The following is a 19,554-nucleotide window of genomic DNA, read 5'->3' as shown; positions in this document are numbered from 1 at the left end:
AATAATTCGCTCATCTCTAGTCTCTATCATTTAAAATACACATGATAAAAATTATAGACCCTTCATTTCTTTGTAAATGGTCAAACTTACAAAATCTGCAGGGGATCAAATAATAATGTTCCCCACTGTACAACCTAAATTAGAAAAATTGTATCTTCCAATCTGTGTTATTGGAGATTTTAATAGCTGTCTGAATAAGCAGAGGGCATCAAAAAAATCAGCAACGACTGAGGAAACCTCTTTTGCTAGGTATCTTATACTCACACTCTGTCTAGGATTGACCTAATGTTGGGGAATACAATACCTTTACAGCATGCATTTACAGTAAGTCTGGTTTGCCCCTAGGGGACTGAGGGATTACCCCTTATTACTTCTAATGGTTGACCATGACAAGCCTACAGGCAACACACCCTGGAAATTAAATCCCCTTTGGCTTATTTGCAAACTCTGAAGCATTTATTGGACAACTTGTTGAATTCTTTGATAGCAATAGACACACAGAACCTGGCTGCATTGTTTGAGATGCCTTGAAAGCTTTGCTATGGGGTTTAAGTCTACAGGAATTATCTTGTATCAAACTTAACACTAGATATTGGGAGGCAGAAGTTATGAAGGCCACAAAATCAATATACACTGCATATTTGACCTGACCCCTATATATCTACTGACCTGAACAGATGCTCAGCTTATATAAAACAGTTTCCCTAACTAAGGTAGAAAGCAGATTTTTTGCTTCACTCAAATATTATGAGGAGACTTAGCTTTGATCCATACTGGTTAAGACAATTGCATCCCTAACAGAGCAATTACTCACAGACACGCCATCCATATTGAAGGGGTTTCAACACTATTTTGTGTATCTCATTAAAATCAAGATTATATCCAATGATGACTCGCTTACTCGATTTCTTACATATGCCTCTTTACCTAAGGCTACAGTGGAGGATAGAAGTATGCTAAATTTCCTATTACCCGTGAGGAATTCAATGGGGGGTGTTGTTGATTTGCCTACCATACAAAGCCCTGGGTATTGATGGTATCCCTATGGAGATCTATAAAAAAATATGTTGAGGTATTGCTCCCTGTGTTACGCAATACTGTCCTAGAGGTTAATTTGAAAAAGACTTTGCTGGCTATCATGAATGAAGCCAGCACAGTATTCACATTGAAAAAGGCTGTTTGGCAGTAAAAGAAAATAAAAACCAGGCATTCAGGAGGCTGCAGTAACACCTCCTGAATCCATGTCAGCCACCCCCTTGCTGCTCTGTGAAAAGCGATCCACTACGGAGAGCTCTTCACAGACTACGCAAGTTTAAACAAGCCCTTATAGACTTCTACAGACCTATCTATTTGTTAACCTTTGAATTAAAGATCCTAACTGCAAGTGGTTATTCACAGTCATATTTCATCCCAAACGCAGTACATATTTGGTGGTTGAAGTTAACCACTTACCCTCCAGAGGATTTACCCCCTTTCCTAACCAGGCCTTTTTTTGCTATTCAGCACTGCACTATTTAAACTCTGTAATTGTGCGGTCACGCAACACTGTACACAAACAAAATTTATGCCCTTTTTTCACACAAATAGAGCTTTCTTTCAGTGGTATTTGATCACCTGTGCGCTTTTTATTTTTTGCCCTATAAACATAAAAAGACCAAAAATTAAAACAAAAACACTTTTTTTTTCCTTTTGGCTATAAAACATATATAGTAAACTCAAAGTTAGTCATAAATTTTGGCCAAAATGTATTCTGCTACATGTCTTTGGTAAAAATAAAATCACAATAACTGCATATTAATTTGTTTATGTGAAAGTTATAGCATCTACAAACTATGGCATAGATACTGCAATTTACGCCATTTTTTGCTATACAGCACTGCGCCCATTTAACATTCAAAACTGTACATAAATTAAATGTATGTCTTTTTTTTTTTACACAAATAGAGCTTTCTTTTGGTGGTACTTTATCACCTCTGGGTTTTTTCTTTGCGGTATAAACAAAAAAAGACCAAAAATTTTGAAAAAAAAATATATTCTCATTTCTGACATAAAAAATATCCCAAAAACTCAAATTTCATCAAAGATTTAGGCCAAAATGTATTTTGCTACATGTCTTTGGTAAACAAAATCCCAATAACTGCATATTAATTTGTTTGTGTGAAAGTTATAGCATCTACAAACTATGGTATAGATAATAGAATTTACGTAGCTTTTACTTTCTGACTGCTTATCACATTTCTTGAGGTGCTAAAATTCCAGGGCAATACAAGCACCCCCAAATGACCCTTTATGGAAAGTAGACGCCCTAAGACATTTGCTGAGAGGCATATTGAGTCCTTGGAAGATTTATTATTTTTCCACATGTTTTTGGAAAATGACAAAAATTATTTTTTTTTCAACACAAAGTTGTCACTTAAATGATATATTGCTCACACATACCATGGGTATATGTGGAATTATACCCCAAAATACATTCTGTTACTTCTCCCGAGTATGGGGGTACCACATGTGTGAGACTCTATGCGCGCCTAACCACATACAGGAGTCCAAAATCCATTAACCACTTTACAGTAAAAGCCTGAAGGTGCGTAACTTCCTCATTTCACTTCCTCACTACCTATCACAGTTTCGGAGGCCCTGAAATGCCAGGATAGCACCAAAACCCCCCCCCCCCCCCAAATGACCCCTTTTTGGAAAGTAGACACCCCAAGGAATTTGATAGGAGGCATGGTGAGTATTTTGCAAATCTAATTTTTTCTCACAAGGTTTTGAAAAATAAAAATAGAAAAGAAAAAATATGTATTTGTTTTCTTTCTTCATTTTCCAAAAATTTGTGGCAACAAACGAGATATGCAAAATACTCACCATGCTTCTTATAAAATTCCTTGGGGTGTCTACTTTGCAAAAAGGGGTCATTTGGGGGGGGGGGATTTGTGCTATCATGGCATTTCAGGGCCTCCGAAACTGTGATAGGTAATCAGAAAGTGTAATGGGAAAATAAAGCCCTTTTAAAGCCTGAAGGTGCTTATTGGATTTTGGGGTTCTGTACTTGGCTAGACTTCCAAAATGTCTCACATGTGATATTCCCATACTCGGGAGAAGTAATAGAATGTATTTTGGGAAGTAATTCCACATATACCCATGGCATGAGTGAGCAATGAATCATTTAAGTGACAATCTTGTGTAAAAAAAATTTTTTTCTTGTCATTTTCCAAAAACTTGTGGTAAACAAATAAATTCTTCTATTGACTCAGCATGCCTCTAAGCAAATAGTTTGGGGTGTCTACTTTCCAAAAAGGGGTCATTTTGGGGGGGAGGCATTGTATGCCCAGCATTAGAAGTTTATGCCACAAATCACATGAAGACCAAGCCTTTTCTGACACTTTTTGTTCACATGAAAAAAATCCGTATTTTTTGCTAGGAAATTACTTTGAACCTCTAAACATTATATATTGTTTTAAAAAAGACACCCTAGTGAATAAAATGGTGGGTACTGCAATTTTTATCTCACATAGTACTCGCACAGCGATTTTTGCAAACACAAATTTTGTGAAAAAAATACACTTTTTTCTTTTAGTGCACAAAATCACAATATATTGGCCAATTATTTGGTAGCATATAAAAGATGATGGTATGCCGAGTAAATATATACCAAACATGATATGCTTTAAAACTGTGCACGCACAGTACAATGGCGACAAACTGAATACATTTTTAATATCCATAGGCAACGTTTTAAAAGCCTTTACAGTCTACCATTTTAGATTTACAGAGGAGGTCTAGTGCTAGAATTACTGCCCTCAATCTGACATTTGCATGGATACCTCACATGCATGGCGCAACAGCTGTTTGCACGGGGCCAACGCTTGCGTGCACAGGTGCGTGCAGAGAGGCAAGGGTGCTTTTTATTTATTTAGTTAGTTATTTAGGTGTTTTTTATTATTTTTACACTGTTACTTTTATTTTTTTTTATCACTTTTATTGCTATCACAGGTAAATATCCCGTGACTGTAATAGGCATTGACAGGTATTATTTTTTTTTAGAAATCTGGGGTCTATTAGACTTTAGATATCTCCTCTGCCTTTACATCATGTAATCTCACCAAGATCAGTGTGATCAGATGCTTTCCCAATTTACAAATGGTGCTGTTTATATCCTGCGAAACTGAAGTGATAAAATGCTCGTAACTTCCGATTTCTTAGACTATACAGTGAAGTAAATAAATATTTGAACCCCAGCTGATTTTGAATGTTTGCTCACTCACAAAAAAATGATGTCTAAAAATCGAATGGTAGGTGTACTGTAACATAGAGACAGAATAGCAACAAAATATTCAAAAGAAATGCATGTCTAACAAATTATGCACCGATTTTCATGTTCATGAGGGAAATAAGTATTTAATCCCCTTCACAAAACATGACTTAGTACTTGGTGGCAAATCCTTTGTTGGCAATCACAGAGGTCAGACGTTTCCTGTAGTTGGCTACCAGGTTTGCACACATCTCAAGAGGGATTTTGGCCCACTCCTCTTGGCAGATCCTCTGCAAGTCATTAAGGTTTGGTGGCTGACGTTTGGCAACTCAAACTTTCAGCTCCCTTCCCAGATTTTCAATCGGATTAAGGTCTGGAGACTGGCTAGGCCACTCCAGGACCTTAATCTGCTTCTTCTTGAGCCACTCCTTTGTTCCCTTGGTTGTGTGTTTTGCGTCATTGTCATACTGGAACACCCATCCACAACCCATTTTCAATGCCCTGGCTGAGGGAAGAAGGTTTTCACCCAAGATTTGACGGTACATTGCCCCATCCATCGTCCCTTTGATGCGATGCAGTTGTCCTGTCCCCTTAGCAGAAAAACACCCCCAAAGCAGAATGTTTCCACCACCACGTTTGACAGTTGGGATGGTGTTCTTGGGGTATAGGCAACATTCCTCCTCCTCCAAACATGGCGAGTTGAGTTGATGCCAAAGAGCTCGATTTTGGTCTCATCTGACCACAACACTTTCAACCAGTCCTCTTCTGCATCATTCATATGTTCAGTGGCAAACTTCAGACGGGCCTGGACATGTGCTTTCTTGAGCAGATGGACCTTGTGGGCACTGCGGGATTTCAATCCTTGTCGGCATAGTGTGTTACCAATTGTTTTCTTGGTAACTGTGGTCCCAGCTGCCTGGAGATCATTGACAAGATCCTCACGTGTAGTTCTGGGATGATTCCTCACTGTTCTCATGATCATTGACACTCCACGAGGTGAGATCTTTCATGGTGCACCAGACCTAGGGAGACTGACAGTTGTTTTGTGTTTCTTCCATTTGCGAATGGTTGCACCAACTGTTGTCACCTTCTCACCAAGCTGCTTGGCGATAGTTTGGTAGCCCAGTCCAGCTGTGTGTTGGTCTATAATCTTGTCCCTGACATCCTTGGACAGCTCTTTTGTCTTTGCCATGGTGCAGAGTTTGGAATCTGATTGTTTGATTGCTCCTGTGGACAGGTGTCTTTTATACAGGTAACAGAATGAGATTAGCAGCACTCCCTTTAAGAGACTGCTTCTAATCTCAGCCTGTTACCTGTATGAAAGATACCCGGTAGCCAGAAATTCTGCTAAATGATAGGGGATCAAATACGTATTTCCCTCATGAACATGCAAATCAGTGAATAATTTGTTAAACATGCATTTCTTCTGAATTTGTTGTTGCTATTCTGTCTCTCAGTGTTACAATACACCTACCATTCGATTTTTAGTCTGATCATTTCATTGTGAGTGGGCAAACATTCAAGATCAGCAGGGGATCAAATACTTATTTCCTTCACTGTAGAGATGATTGGCGCCATTCCGGTCTCCAATCAGCTCTATGGTCAGCTGGCAGAACCACCGGCTGCATTCTCAGGTTCACCCGATGGCACGGGACTGCCCGAGAAGGCAATGAAGGAAGGGGGGGCATCTTCTCCCACTGCTTGTAAAAGCAATCCTGCAGCTAATTATCCACTAGGATTGCTTTTACTTGAAAGCCGATTGCCAGCTTAATAAACCGATACTAGGACGATGCCTACAGCTGCAGGGGCCAAAAGTACTTGGACAATTGAATCAAAAGCTGTTTCATGGCTAGGTATGGGCTACTCCTTCATTATTTCATCATCAATTAAGCAGGTAAAATGTCTGGAGTTGATTCTAAGTGTGGTATTTGGAATCTATTGCTGTGAACCTACATCATGCGTTCAAATGAGCTGTCCATGCAAGTGAAACAGGCCATTGTAAGGCTTCAAAAATGAAATAAATCCATCATAGAGATAGCAGCAACATTAGGAGTGGCCAAATCAACAGTTTGGTACATTCTGAGGAAAGAAGAATGCACTGGTGAAATCCACAATATAAAAAGGCATGGATGTCCACGAAAGACAACAGTGGTGGATGATCGCAGGATCCTCTATGGTAAATAAAAACCCATTCACAACATCCAGACAAGTAAAGGACACTCTCCAGGAGGTGGGCGTATCATTGTCAAAGTCTACAATCAAGAGAAGACTTCACGAGAGCAAATACAGAGGGTTCACCTGGTGCAAACCATTCAAACCATTCATAAGCCTGAAGAATATAAAAGCCAGATTAGACTTTGCCATAAAAAATCTAAACATCTAAAAAAGCCAGACCAGTTCTGGAAAAGCATTCTTTGGATGAAACTAAAATTAATCTGTACCAGAATGACGGGAAGAAAAAAGTGTGTAGAAGGCTTGGAACAGCTCATGATCCAAAGCACACAACGTCATCTGTAAAACATGGTGGAGGCAGTGTGAAGGCATGGGCATGCACGGCTTCCAGTGGCACTGGGTCATTGGTGTTTATTGATGATGTGACAGAAGACAGAAGCAGCCGGATGAATTCTGCAGTGTTTAGAGATATACTGTCAGCCCAGATTCAGCCAAATGCAGTAAAGTTGATTGGACGGCGCTTCACAGTACAGATGAACAATGATCCAAAACACATCGCAAAAGCAACCCAGGAGCTTTTGAAGGAAAAGAAGTGGAATATTCTGCAATGGCCGAGTCAATCACTTGATCTCAACCCAATTGAGCATGCATTTCACTTGCTGAAGTCAAAACTAAAGGCAGAAAGACCCACAAACAAAGAACAACTGAAGACAGCTGCAATTAGAGCCTAGCAAAACATCAGAAAGGAGGAAACCCAGTCATTGGTAATGTCCACGGGAGCCAGACTTCAGGCAGTCATTGTCCATAAAGGATTCTCAACAAAATATTAAAAATGAACATTTTATTTATGATTATATTAATTTGTCCCTGAAAATGGAGGGACTGTATAAAAATGGTTGCAGTTCCTAAAATTTGTACTTGATATTTATGTTCAACCCTTTGAATTAAAGCTGAAAGTCTGCACTTCAAATGAATTTGGATTATTACATTTTAATTTATTCTGGTGGCATACAGTGCCAAAAGTATGAAAATTTTGCCTGTGTCCAAATATATATGGACCTAACTGTATATGCCTAAGCATAGGGGCCATCCACCCAATGGCCACCCAATGGCCACCCCAGGCCCTCATGCTTGAGCATATATGCTCTTTTTTTAACTGCGGGTGAAATATCTCATCCAACAATGCTGCACACACTTACTGATATATATTCTGAGAGCAAATACCCCGTTGCTGTCAGAATAAACAGATCGGTGCTGCAGCTGAATGGCATTCTTGCAAAGAAAACAGCAATGGTTAACAATAAAACAGTAACAATAAAACAGTAACAGTAAAACCTTAACAGTAAAACAGTAACTCGACAAAAAAAAAAAACTACAACTATTTTTAGTTTTTAAATTTTAACTTTTTTTTGTACTTTTACTTTTTATGGGTTTTTTCCTTTTATTTTTTAACTTTAAACTTTAACCAGATTGCAGGTTCTCTCAAAATGCGATGGCCAGTTTCCTGACTACCTAACTCTTTCAAGACCCTGTGCAAACATGTGCCCTGAACTGTGCTATGCTGTAACTTATACTAATACTGTATTAGTGTGTGGTAGCGATGGAAGCAGTCCTTGAGACAGAGACCAGGTTGGCCAGGACAGGAGGGACAAAAAAAGCATGTGTCATGCCTAATTCCGTGTCTGCTACAGACACATCTTTTTTGGGGTGTCCTTTGGATTGAGGTACCATGAATGGCATCGGGAAAATGCCTCATATGCACCCGGCTAACTGCATCTGGGTTGGGGGTTTGGGCCACAGCACCTTCTGGATACAAAAGGGCCGTGATGATCTCTTCCTGGAATTTTAGGAAGGATCCACTTCATCCAGTTGCTTTGTAATGCAGAAAAACATTATATAGAGCCAACTGAAATAAATAAACAACACTTTTTGTACCAGCACCTGGCTTTTCGCAAAACTAAGTACGGCTTCATCATCTGGTCATTGAAGTCCACCCCTCCCGTGTTAAGGTTATAATCATGAACACAGAGGGGCTTCTCAACAACACCAGCTGCCGTGGCAATTTGGATGGCCGTGTCTGCATGAATGGAAGACAGGACAAAAACATCCCATTTGTCCATTCATTTCACTGCGAGCAATTCATCATTTCTCAAGCGGGCTTTTTCCCCCTTTCTAAGATGTATATTTACAAGCCATTGGGGGAAGCCCCAGTGATTAGGTTGCATGGTGCCACATACGCCAATTCCAAGATTGTACAAATGTCTAAATAGTGGCATGCTTGAATAAAAATTGTCCACGTATAAGTGGTACCCCATATGGAAAAAGGATGACACCAAGTCCCAAACTATCTTGCCACTGTCCCCATCTAGTCTGGGCATAGGAGAAATTGTTTGAAAGCAAGGTGGCCAGAAAAATTACTGACGGACTCATCAACACAGATGTTTTGCTGGGGAGTACAGACATCTGCAAATTTTTGCTTAAGGGGATTTACGAGGGGCCGAAATTTGTAGAGGTGGTCAAATTCAGGGTCACCCGGAGGATGGCAGAGTGTATTGTCGTTGAAATGCTGAAATCCAAAAAATCGAGGGGAGTAGTTAAATTTGCTGTTTCTACTTGAATTCTGGGTTGGGCAGTGAATGGGTGAAGTAAGGGTGCTGCAGAATTTGTGGGCCGCCAATCAGCTTGTACTGCAGCTTGTACTTGCCACCGCACCAGCTTGTACTGCACTTATGGGACTCGCCACGTCACCAAGTGATACTGCAGTGCTGGTATGTGAAAGACCAGGATGTACGAGGCCACTGGTGCTTGCCAGTTCACAAAAGGGTTGAGCAGCACTAGTACTGGCACTGTGCTGCATATGAGAATCATCATGCAACTGTAACATCTCAGCAACCTGGGAACGGGGTTGGGTACGCCATCATCTGAGCTATCTGTCAGGGTGCCACTGCTGACTACAGGTTCATATTCTGAGGCAGATTCTGTCAGTGAGGCTTCCCCTCTCATCTGACATGCTCAGAATCCTGTAGGCCTTTTCACTAGAGAACCTTTTGTTGGACATTTTGGCCACTACATTTATATAGGTACCTAGTGCGACTCATGAGAAAAAGAGCACCTGGCTGTTAGGGACTGCTTGAACCTCTACAAAAAAATTTACCTGCAAGTGCTAACAGAGATCAGGCCGGATCCTGCGAACACTGCGATTTTGTGTGTAATGTATCAAGTGACAGTGACCTACTGACACTCCACTTGCTGGGGGGGAAAGAGGGGAGGAGGGGGGGTTAAGCACAGGGGTTAAACGCAGGTGCTGGCAGGTGCTGATCCTGCTTACGCTGAGTTTTTGGGGACACTATACTAATGATCTGATCAAAGATATTGATCTGTTCAGACACTATACTAGCAATGGAGGTTTATTGTGTATGTGAACGTGTTCCTGGCAATCACAGGGTTAAATGTGATGACTGACGTAGTGATGAGCAATCTGACGCTATCTGGGAAGGGCGCTAACTGATGCTAATGCTATCTGAAGTCGCTAGTGACACTAATACAGTGATCAGTAAAAAAATCAGTACACTGTTCTAATGACACTGGTGGCAGTGAAGGGGTTAACTGGGGGTTGATCAGGGGGTTAAATGTATCCTAAAAAGTTTTTTAACTTTAATAGTGTAGTGTTTTACTCACATGAATCTGCTTTCTTCTCTCTCTGGGACGGAATGTGCCCAGAGAGAAGATTGTATCATTTTCTGTACCTGTGTAAATGTAAACACAGGTACAGGAAGATCTGTGATAGGGCAGGGATCAATCAGCAGATTCAGGCCAAACATCACTGGCCTGAATCTGTTGATTGATCACTTGGGCACCAAATCACGGCACCGGCGAGACGGCTTGCTCGTGCGCCCTCGGCCCATGGTCACCGCGGGAGCATGACTCACGTATTTATATGTGATTTTGCGCACCTGTGCCACCCTGTAGCAGTATTTCTACTATAGGGCTGCGCGGAAGCGGTTAAACCTGCAGCTTTCCATTGATAACTCAGGCAAGTGTGATATTTTGTCACTGGATTCCACCAAAACACTTGATAGTGTGGAATGGCCCTACCTTTAGCAGGTTCTTTACATCTTCAGTCTAGGTACGGAATTTTTATCCTGGATTCATGTACTTTACTCTGGAGTGCATTAGATTAAATAATACATTGTCAAAACCCTTTGGAATAAAAGGGGCATGAGACAAGAATGTACATTGTTTTCTTTAATTTTTGCCTTTGCTCTGAAACTTTTGGCCTTTGTTTGTACTGACTTCACTCACCTAGGTTTCAAGAGGGGGAGACTGAGAAAAAATTGCATGGTATGCAGATGATGCACTATTATTTGATGACACGTATGATTCCCTTAAGGCGCTAATGCCTTAAATCTCACACACTGGTTCTCACTCCAGTTTTGCTGTAAACTAGGTCAAATATGTAAAGCTGCCATTTGCTGCCTTATCTAGATGCTTACCTGCTTTTATATGCCAAATTAAACTGCTAAATACTTTAGGCATCTTGGTGCTAAGAAATCTAGAGACCTTTGTGCCTGGAGTTGAATCTTCCACCCCCGATGATTAAATTTAAGCAGAAATGTACCAGCTAGTACAAACTGCCACTCACAGTTAAAGGTAGAACTAAATTGGAACTGTAATCAGAAAATTAAGTCCTGATAGATCACTTCATGCTGGCCCCTTTTGCAAGTACAGTAATACCTCGGTTTACGCACGCCTCAGTTAACGGAATTTTCGGTTTATGAATGAAAATCCATTGACAATAATGCCTTGGTTTATGAATTTGTACCGCAATACGAAGCAAGTTTCCCCAGGATGCATTGCGCCTGGGAGGTTTATAGCACCGTGCATGCTGGAGTCTGTGTTGCACCTGGGAGGTTTATACAGTAGCACCATGCATGCTGGAGTCAGTGTTGCGCCTGGGAGGTTTATAGCACCATGCATGCTGGAGTCTGTGGAAAGGTAGGGAGGTGAGCTTTGTCATTTGCATGCCTGCTACTGTGAGTTTTGCATTGTGGGGTGGTTTCCATGCCAGCTCATGTGCTATGCATGCCTGCTACTGTGTGTTTTGCATTGTGGGGTGGTTTCTGTACTGTACTGTATCTTGTGTGGATAGACTTGGGGCTCTTGGACTGGGTGTGGGTGTAAAGCATTTTTTTCATTTTATGCTCACTTAGTGACTGTGGTGTCATGGCATCCAAGAAAGCAGCGGAAGCTGGGAAGAGAAAGAAGGAGATGATTCTGCTTGAGGTCAAGAAAGAAATCGTCAGGAAGCATGGAGGAATACGATTGACTGACCTCGCCAAAGAGTATGGAAGGAGTGCATCCACAATCGGTACCAATGGACTCGCCAATGGTGGTGAGACTCACCTGCCTTGTGGGCTGCAGTACCAGGGCTGGCCAGCGGGTGCTCTTGGCAGCCAGAAGCTCACTCCTGCAATCTAGCCATCACCTGAGGCTGATTGCAGGAGGTGTATTTAAGGAATGGCCAGGCCTGCAGTCAGGGCCTTGGTGTATTGTTCCCATGAGCCCCTGTACCTGCATCCTATCTGCTTCCTGCCTGATCCTGACTCTGCTTGAACTCTGCCTGCACCGACCTCGGCTACTCCTGACCAATCTTCTGCCTACTCCTTGTACTTTGTCTGCCCGTTTGCTATCGACCCGGCCCACCTGACTACGTTGTGCTCCATATTTATATATATATCAGTTAAAGTTTGGGTTTGTTGCACCTTGTTGTACGTATTTGTGTTAGTTTTGGGTTTGGCTTGTTGCACTGCGTTTATGTCTGTGTTGCCTTAATAAATTATATTGTTTTACACGCTATACCTGAAGTCTGTGTTTCCCTGTGTCGGTCCACACACCTCTGGTCATACCCGGAGCCCTAACACTCCTGCTCTGGATTGAAGAGAAGCTGTGTTCAGGGGACCCAGTGACCGAGGCGATCATCTGTGAAAAAGCCAAGGCCTTGCACACTGACCTCCTCGACCAACAGCCAGGAACGTCAGCCAATGTAGAAGGCTTCAAGGTGAGCAGGGGGTGGTTTGAAAGGTTCAAGACCAGATCTTGCATCCACAGCATGGTCAGGCATGGAGAGGCCGCAAGTTCTGATGTTGATGCAGCTGAAGAATTTGCTACTGAGTTCCTGGAGGTCATGGTTTCAGAGGGCTACCTTCCTCAGCAGGTCTTCAACTGCGATGAGACTGGGCTCTTCTGGAAGAGGATGCCAAAGCGTACCTTCATCAAGGAAGAGGAGATCTCATTGCCTGGCCACAAGCCAATGAAGGACCGTCTCACCCTCCTGTTCTGTGCCAATGCCAGTAGAGACCTTAAGATCAAACCCCTGCTCGTCTATCACTCAGAAAACCCATGGGCCTTCAAGAAACACAAGGTGAAGAAGGAGCAGTTGAGCGTTTGGTGGTGGTCCAACCCAAAGGCTTGGATCACACGCCTCTTGTTTGTGCAGTGGGTCAATCTTGTTTTTGGTCCTGCTGTCAAGCGGTACCTTGTGGACAATAACCTGCCGCTCAAGGCTGTGCTGCTCATGGACAATGCTCCTGCTCATCCTCCAGGCCTCAAGGAAGACTTGCTGGAGGACTTTAACTTCATCACAGTCGTGTTCCTTCCACCTAACACCACTCCACTACTCCAGCCAATGGACCAGTAGGTCATCTCCAATTTTAAACAACTCTACACAAGGGAGCTTTTTCGGAGATGCTTTGAGATGACAGATCGATCAAGCCTCACCCTCCATGAATTTTGGAGAGACCATTTTGACATCATGAGCTGTCTGCAGATTATCACCATTGCCTAGGCTGGGGTCAATCAGAGAATCCTAAATTCAGCTTGGCGCAACCTATGGCCAGACTGTGTTGTGACACCTGATTCCGATGCTTCTGCACCTGCACCAGAGTCAACAGTGTTGAAGGAGATTGTTTTCTTGGGGAGGACCATGGGGCTGGAGGTGACTGAGGAAGATGTCTGCGAGCTGGTGGAGGAGGGACACAACCTTGAGCTAACCACTGAGGACCTGATGGAACTGCAGAAGGAGGCGATGGAGGAGCAGGTCTCATTTGAGGAGGAGGAAACAAGTGAGGAACAGCTCTCTTCCCGGGACCTCAAGGAGGTATGCCAACTGTGGGTAAACCTACAGGCTTTTGTATAGCAACACCACCCAGATAAGGCTCTATCCCAGAGACTTGTGAACAGTTTTGACACCGACATCATGTCCCCTTTCTGAGCGATGCTTAAAAGGTGCCGGAGGCAGCAGACAATGGAAAGATTCCTACTAAAACAGCCTAGACATGAAGAAGAACCTGCTTGTGTTAGTGCTGCCCAGTTGCCCTGCTCCTCCTCCAGAAAGTGTTGAAATTGTTTGAAAAGTTTGCCATGTTTTAAAAGATGATGTGTGATGCTTTAAAAGTTGAAGTTGGATGTTTGAAATGTTATTGCTTGAGTAATCCTGTCCCTGTACAGTATTTATGCCTTTAAAAAGTGCAGTTTATAAAGAGTTTTGAACAGATGAAAGACTTGTTTTTGACTTTTTTCTGACCTCCGGAATGTATTAATTGGTTTTCAATGCATTCCTATGGGAAACAGTGTTTCGGTTTACGAATTTTCCGCTATACGAAAAGTCCCGCAGAACGAATTAAATTCCTAAACAGAGGTATTACTGTATAGCTATGTAGAACATTAAACATAAGTGCCTATACTGTGTAAAATCCAGTAAGGCCCTGTCCCACCATACTCTGCACAGCCTCAGTTGTACTGTATTTGTACTGTGCCAATAATCAGTGAGAGGCCAATATGCTGACAGCCTAAAGATTTACTGCTTGCCGGGAAGGGGGGATAGACATGTGCACGGAAGAAATGTTCATTTAGTTTCAGATGCATTTGTTAATTGAAGAATTTTGTTTAGTCATATTTGTTATGTTGAACAGATTCCTTTTTGGAATTAATTTTGTATCTTCAGCATTCATGTTGTATATTCATTGGTATCAGAAGGATTCAGTATTTTGTAATCCAATCTGAATTCATTGTAAAGAATAGCAGGTTGTTAATCAGTAGGTGGCCACTGCTGACAGCAGAAGGTAGTGCCGGCATAAATAAAAAAACAAAACAGCATGGGGGTCCCCCCCAATACATACCAGGCATTTCGGGTCTGGTGTAGATTTTGCGGAGAACCCCACGCCAAGATTTAACAAAATATGGTGTGGGGTTCCCCCTAAAATCCATACCAGACTGGGTCTGGTCTGGTATGGGTTTTAAGGGGAACCCCGCAACAAAATGTAAAAAAAATAATAATGTGGGGTTCCCTCCTAAATCCAGGCAAGGCAAGGCAGGTGAGCTAGCACCCCCCCCCCCCTCCACGTCATACCAGACCACGTGCCCTCAACATGGGGGGATGCTTTAGGGGAGAGGTCTCCCACCCCAAAGCACCTTGTCCCCATGTTGATGAAGGTCTCTTCCCCACAACCTTGGGTCATGATTGTGGGCATTCAGGGGGTGACTTATCAGAATCTAGAAGGTCCCTTTAACAAGGGGGCCCCCAGATCCAAGCCCCCCAATGTGAATGAGTATGGGGTACATAGTACCCCTAATCATTTACCAAAAATAAAACTTAAAAGTTAATAAAAACCCAGAGGCAATTTTTGACAAATCTTCTATATAACTACTTGCCCTCCGGATTTACCCCCCGACCAGGCCATTTTTTGCGTTATGATGCTGCGTTACTTTAACTGACAATTGTGCGGTCATGCAACACTGCACCCAAATTCAATTTACATCCTTTTTTCCCAAGAATAAAGCTTTCTTTTGCTGGTATTTGTTTGCCTGTGTGATCCTTTGGCTGTTCTTCTACTGTGGATCACAGGAGCGCAGTTCGTTCTGCACTCCTGTGACCCATATTCAGCTGACAACTGACTGAAGCCCGCTGTCAGCTGACATCACTCAGCCAGGTTGAAGAAAGATCCCAACTCTGGGGTGGATCCCAAAAGTCGGGATCCACCCCAGACTCACACTTAGAGACGGTAGGGGACAGATGCAGCATCGGAAAAAACCAAAGCCATACTTCTATTTCAAGTCTGCTAGCAGATAATCCTTGGACCTTTATTTGATTTGGGTCGAAGTGCATTCAAATTTTCAACCAGGTGGGGAACCAATTGTGGGGCAAATTTTTTATAGTATAAGGCTGTGAAGCCATATGGCCTAGGGGCTTTAGAAGATTTAGACTGTTTGATGGCCAAAAGTACTTGTCATTATAGCCTTATCCATATTATTTCTATGTGCCATTGATAAGGAAGGGATAAGTACCTAAGAGAAAAAGTCTTAAAAATCCAGTGGTGCCAAAAGAGTATCTGGTCAAAGCAAATGCAAAATTGCGAGCAAAATTTTGCGTTTGTCCACCAAAATTTTTTCTTGTCTCTTTGTTGTGAGGCAGACGTTCAATTAAAATTGCCCTCTTCTATTTTACTCTGCAAATTTAAGTTGGGTGTTGTTTTTGTTCCTTAGTAAATCTGTTAGTACCACAACTGGATTCATTTTTCTGAAACTCTGTAGATACTGTAGATATCCGTGTGTTGACTTGTATATTATTATTATTATACAGGATTTATATAGCGCCAACAGTTTGCACAGCACTTTACAATATAAGGGAGACAATACAGCAACAATACATTTCAGTACAGAAGGAATGTGAGAGCCCTGCTCGTGGAGCTTACAATCTAAAGGTGTAGTCACTGCACAAAATAAACATTGTCTTACTTCAGAGACATATAAATGACTGGTGCAGCAAGTGGTGTGAAGTCTTAAACTTGGTATACACGGTCCGTTTAGCAGGAACCGGCCAACACTCAGACCATGTGTACAGCCGTCCTTCTGACAGCAGCCAGTCTAAGGGCTGGCTTTATACGAAGGGACATGCTGAAAAACCAGCATCCAATCAGCGCTCTCAGCCAATGGCTGATTAGTGTGTTCTGGTTGAGGGGGTGGGGTAGTCCCCCTGTCAAAACACAAAGGCACAACGGGAGAGATCACTGTGCTAACATCACTTGGTACGGTGATCTCTCTTTTTTTTCCATTCAACCTGCTGGGTTGAATGAAAAAAAACTGAATGTGTGAACCAGGCATAGCGTTGTCATATGGATGGAGCTGGGAATGGGGATTGGTGCATTGTGAAATGCAAAATGATCAGATATCCTATCCATTGTCCCCAAAGGTACTGTGCCCTCTAATCTTAGCAAAAGTCAACTCAGCTTTATAATGCACAGGTCCTACTGTGTCCACTAAAATTACAGTCCTGGGTGCCAAAGAGACTCACTACAATGTGCTCGGTGTGATATGAGCCAGGCACATGCACACATGCTTTGGCAATGACCCAAATTGTGTTTTGTCTTATCACATATATGGCACTTATATACATGTTATCTCCTTTTTTTTGGTTAATCTCTGTTACTGTACACAAGCAATAAATCCTATGTAAATGAAAGCCAGCACACCAAGTTTAAATTCAGAACTTTACTGATGTCCCATATCGAAAATCAACTCTGTCTGAGTATCCATCATTTATGGAGTCAGTGCAGTGGCATATCCATGGTATGGCATGTATCCTGTGTGCCATTTGAAAAGGGATGCCACAGAGAGACATAAGGGTGGTGCCAGGGGGATGCTCAGGTGGTGCTAAAACATTCCCAAAACTTCTGCTAGCACCCCAAAGCACCTCCATCAAAATAGCAGATCAAAGCAAAATTATTTTATTGTGAAATCCCAGATTTCGCCAGTGTCCTCTATTTAATGGTGCCACACCATGGAAATGAATGATCCTGGATGCGCAGCATGCAGCGTCACTCCTAACCAGGGGCGGACTGACAACTCATGGGGCCCCCGGGCAATAGGGGATTATGGGGCCCGTATCTTTGCCCAAACTCAAAAAAGTCTATGAAAAAGGTACCAGGGGTATCTCATGGGGCCCCCTACTGACCCCGGGCCCTTGGGCAGTGCCCGAGTTTCCAAATGGTCAGTCTTCCCCTGCTCCTAGCTTTGTGAAGAGGATAGAAGTCCTTCTTTGTCCAGATGTGCTCTGTCTCCTACCCCCTGCCATGCTGCTGCTGCTGCACTAAATGTTAATTAGGACACTGATTTGAGGGTGCTTTGAGAGCACTGATGGGCTTCTCATGTGAAAGGGACACTAAGACTCTGATGTGCTGGGGGGTTGAGGACACTGATGTGAAAGGGGGCTCTGGATGTAAATGGCTGATTTTTTATGTGAATGAGGAGACTCTGATGTGAAAGTTTGGCGACTCATGGGGATTGCAGATACAAGGGAGAGTAACCCTACACCGCTCGCAGCAATGCAGTGTGGGTGTTGCTAATGCAACGAACTTGGAGAGACTGCACAAAGGTGGATTTAATTGTACTTACAGCATGCTGGGTTAGTGAATCAACCACTCTCTGTTATGGATATATTGGTAAAGTAGACCTGCACTGCATCTGAGTACCACAAACCAAAAATGCTATATAGCTCATTTTTAATATTCAAAATATACTCCTCCATTCATCCATGTCCCCATGCTTTATTTTGCCGATAAATCATTTTTTATCAGCAAAAAAAAAAACACTTCCTGGCATTTCTGGCAGTGGCCATCTTTAGTAAGGGCAGATAATTCATGGAACAGTTACTTCATGGGATCTATCCGTTTTTAACTCAGGCATTGGCTGAGCTGAGAACCCTCCCCTCCTGAAGACTCCTGGGTTGTATGACATTATTTACCCAAGCATGTAAACAAGGAAGTAAATGAAGGAATCCAAAAAAAAGGTTAAAACAATTAAAAATATATTTATTAATTCTAGCAGCTTAGGGATAAAAAATAGCCCATGTTAATTGAGAGAGTGAAGTTCCACTTTAATTGAATGATTAATAAGTTTGACTTGCATTTTTGAGCTTGAATATGGTAAAATTATCAAATATTATAGTTACATAGTTAGTCTGGTTGAAAAAAAGACACCACCTAGTTCAACCAATAAAAAGGAAAAAATATTTATATACAATCCTATATACACAATCCTATACTCACATTTGATCCAGAGGAAAGCAAAGCATAGTTCAATTTGCTCCAGCAGGGGTAAAAATTCCTTCCTGATCCCCCAAGAGGCAATCGGATATTCCCTGGATCAACTTTATCTAGAAATGCTAGTATCCAGTTATATTCTGTCCATTTAAGAAAGAATCCAGGCCTTTTTTAAAGCTATCTACTTATCTGGCCAGAACCAGCTCTCGAGGGAGTCTATTCCACATTTTCACAGCTCTTACTGTGAAGAAACATTTCCATATTTGGTTATTAAATCTCTTTTCCTCCAGACGTAAAGAGTGCCCCCTTGTCCTCTGTGATAACCTTACAGTGAATAACTCTACACAGAGTTCACCACTGATGTATTTATACATGTTGATCATATCCCCCCTTAATCGCCTCTTCTCAAGAGAGAATAAATTCAGTTCCTCTAATCTTTCCTCATAGCTGAGCTCCTCCATGCCTTTTATCTGTTTAGTTGCCCTTCTCTGTACTTTCTCCAGTTCCTCAATATCCTTTGGTGACTTGGTGCAGAAAACTGAACTGCATATTTTAGGTGAGGTCTTACTAATGATTTGTAGAGGGGTAATATGATATCCTCTCTCTGGAGTCTATACCTCTCTTTATACAAGAGGATTTTGCTCGCTTTAGAAATTTCAGCTTGGCATTGCATGCCATTATCAAGCTTATGAAATAAAAAATAGAGCTTTCTTTTGGTGGTATTTGATCACCTGTGCTCTTTTTATTTTTTGCGCTATAAACAAAAAAAAAAACACGAAAATTTTGAAAAAAACTGTATATTTTACTTTTGGCTATAAAAAATATATAGTAAACTCAAAGTTAGTCATAAATTTAGGTCAAAATGTATTCTGCTACATGTCTTTGGTTGAAAAAAATCCCAATAAGTGTATATTGATTGCTTTGTGTAGAAGTTATAGTGTCTACAAACTATGGTATAGATACTGCAATTTATGCCATTTTTTGCTATACAGCGCTGCACTAGTTTAACTGACAATTGCGTGGTTATGCAAAGCT

The sequence above is a fragment of the Staurois parvus genome, unplaced genomic scaffold, assembly GCF_062004578.1.
Source record: "Staurois parvus isolate SC_StPar_1 unplaced genomic scaffold, SC_StPar_1.0 ptg000171l, whole genome shotgun sequence".
Lineage (NCBI taxonomy): Eukaryota > Metazoa > Chordata > Amphibia > Anura > Ranidae > Staurois > Staurois parvus.
The sequence above is the reverse complement of the archived record's forward strand: the minus strand, read 5'-3'. Positions refer to the sequence as shown.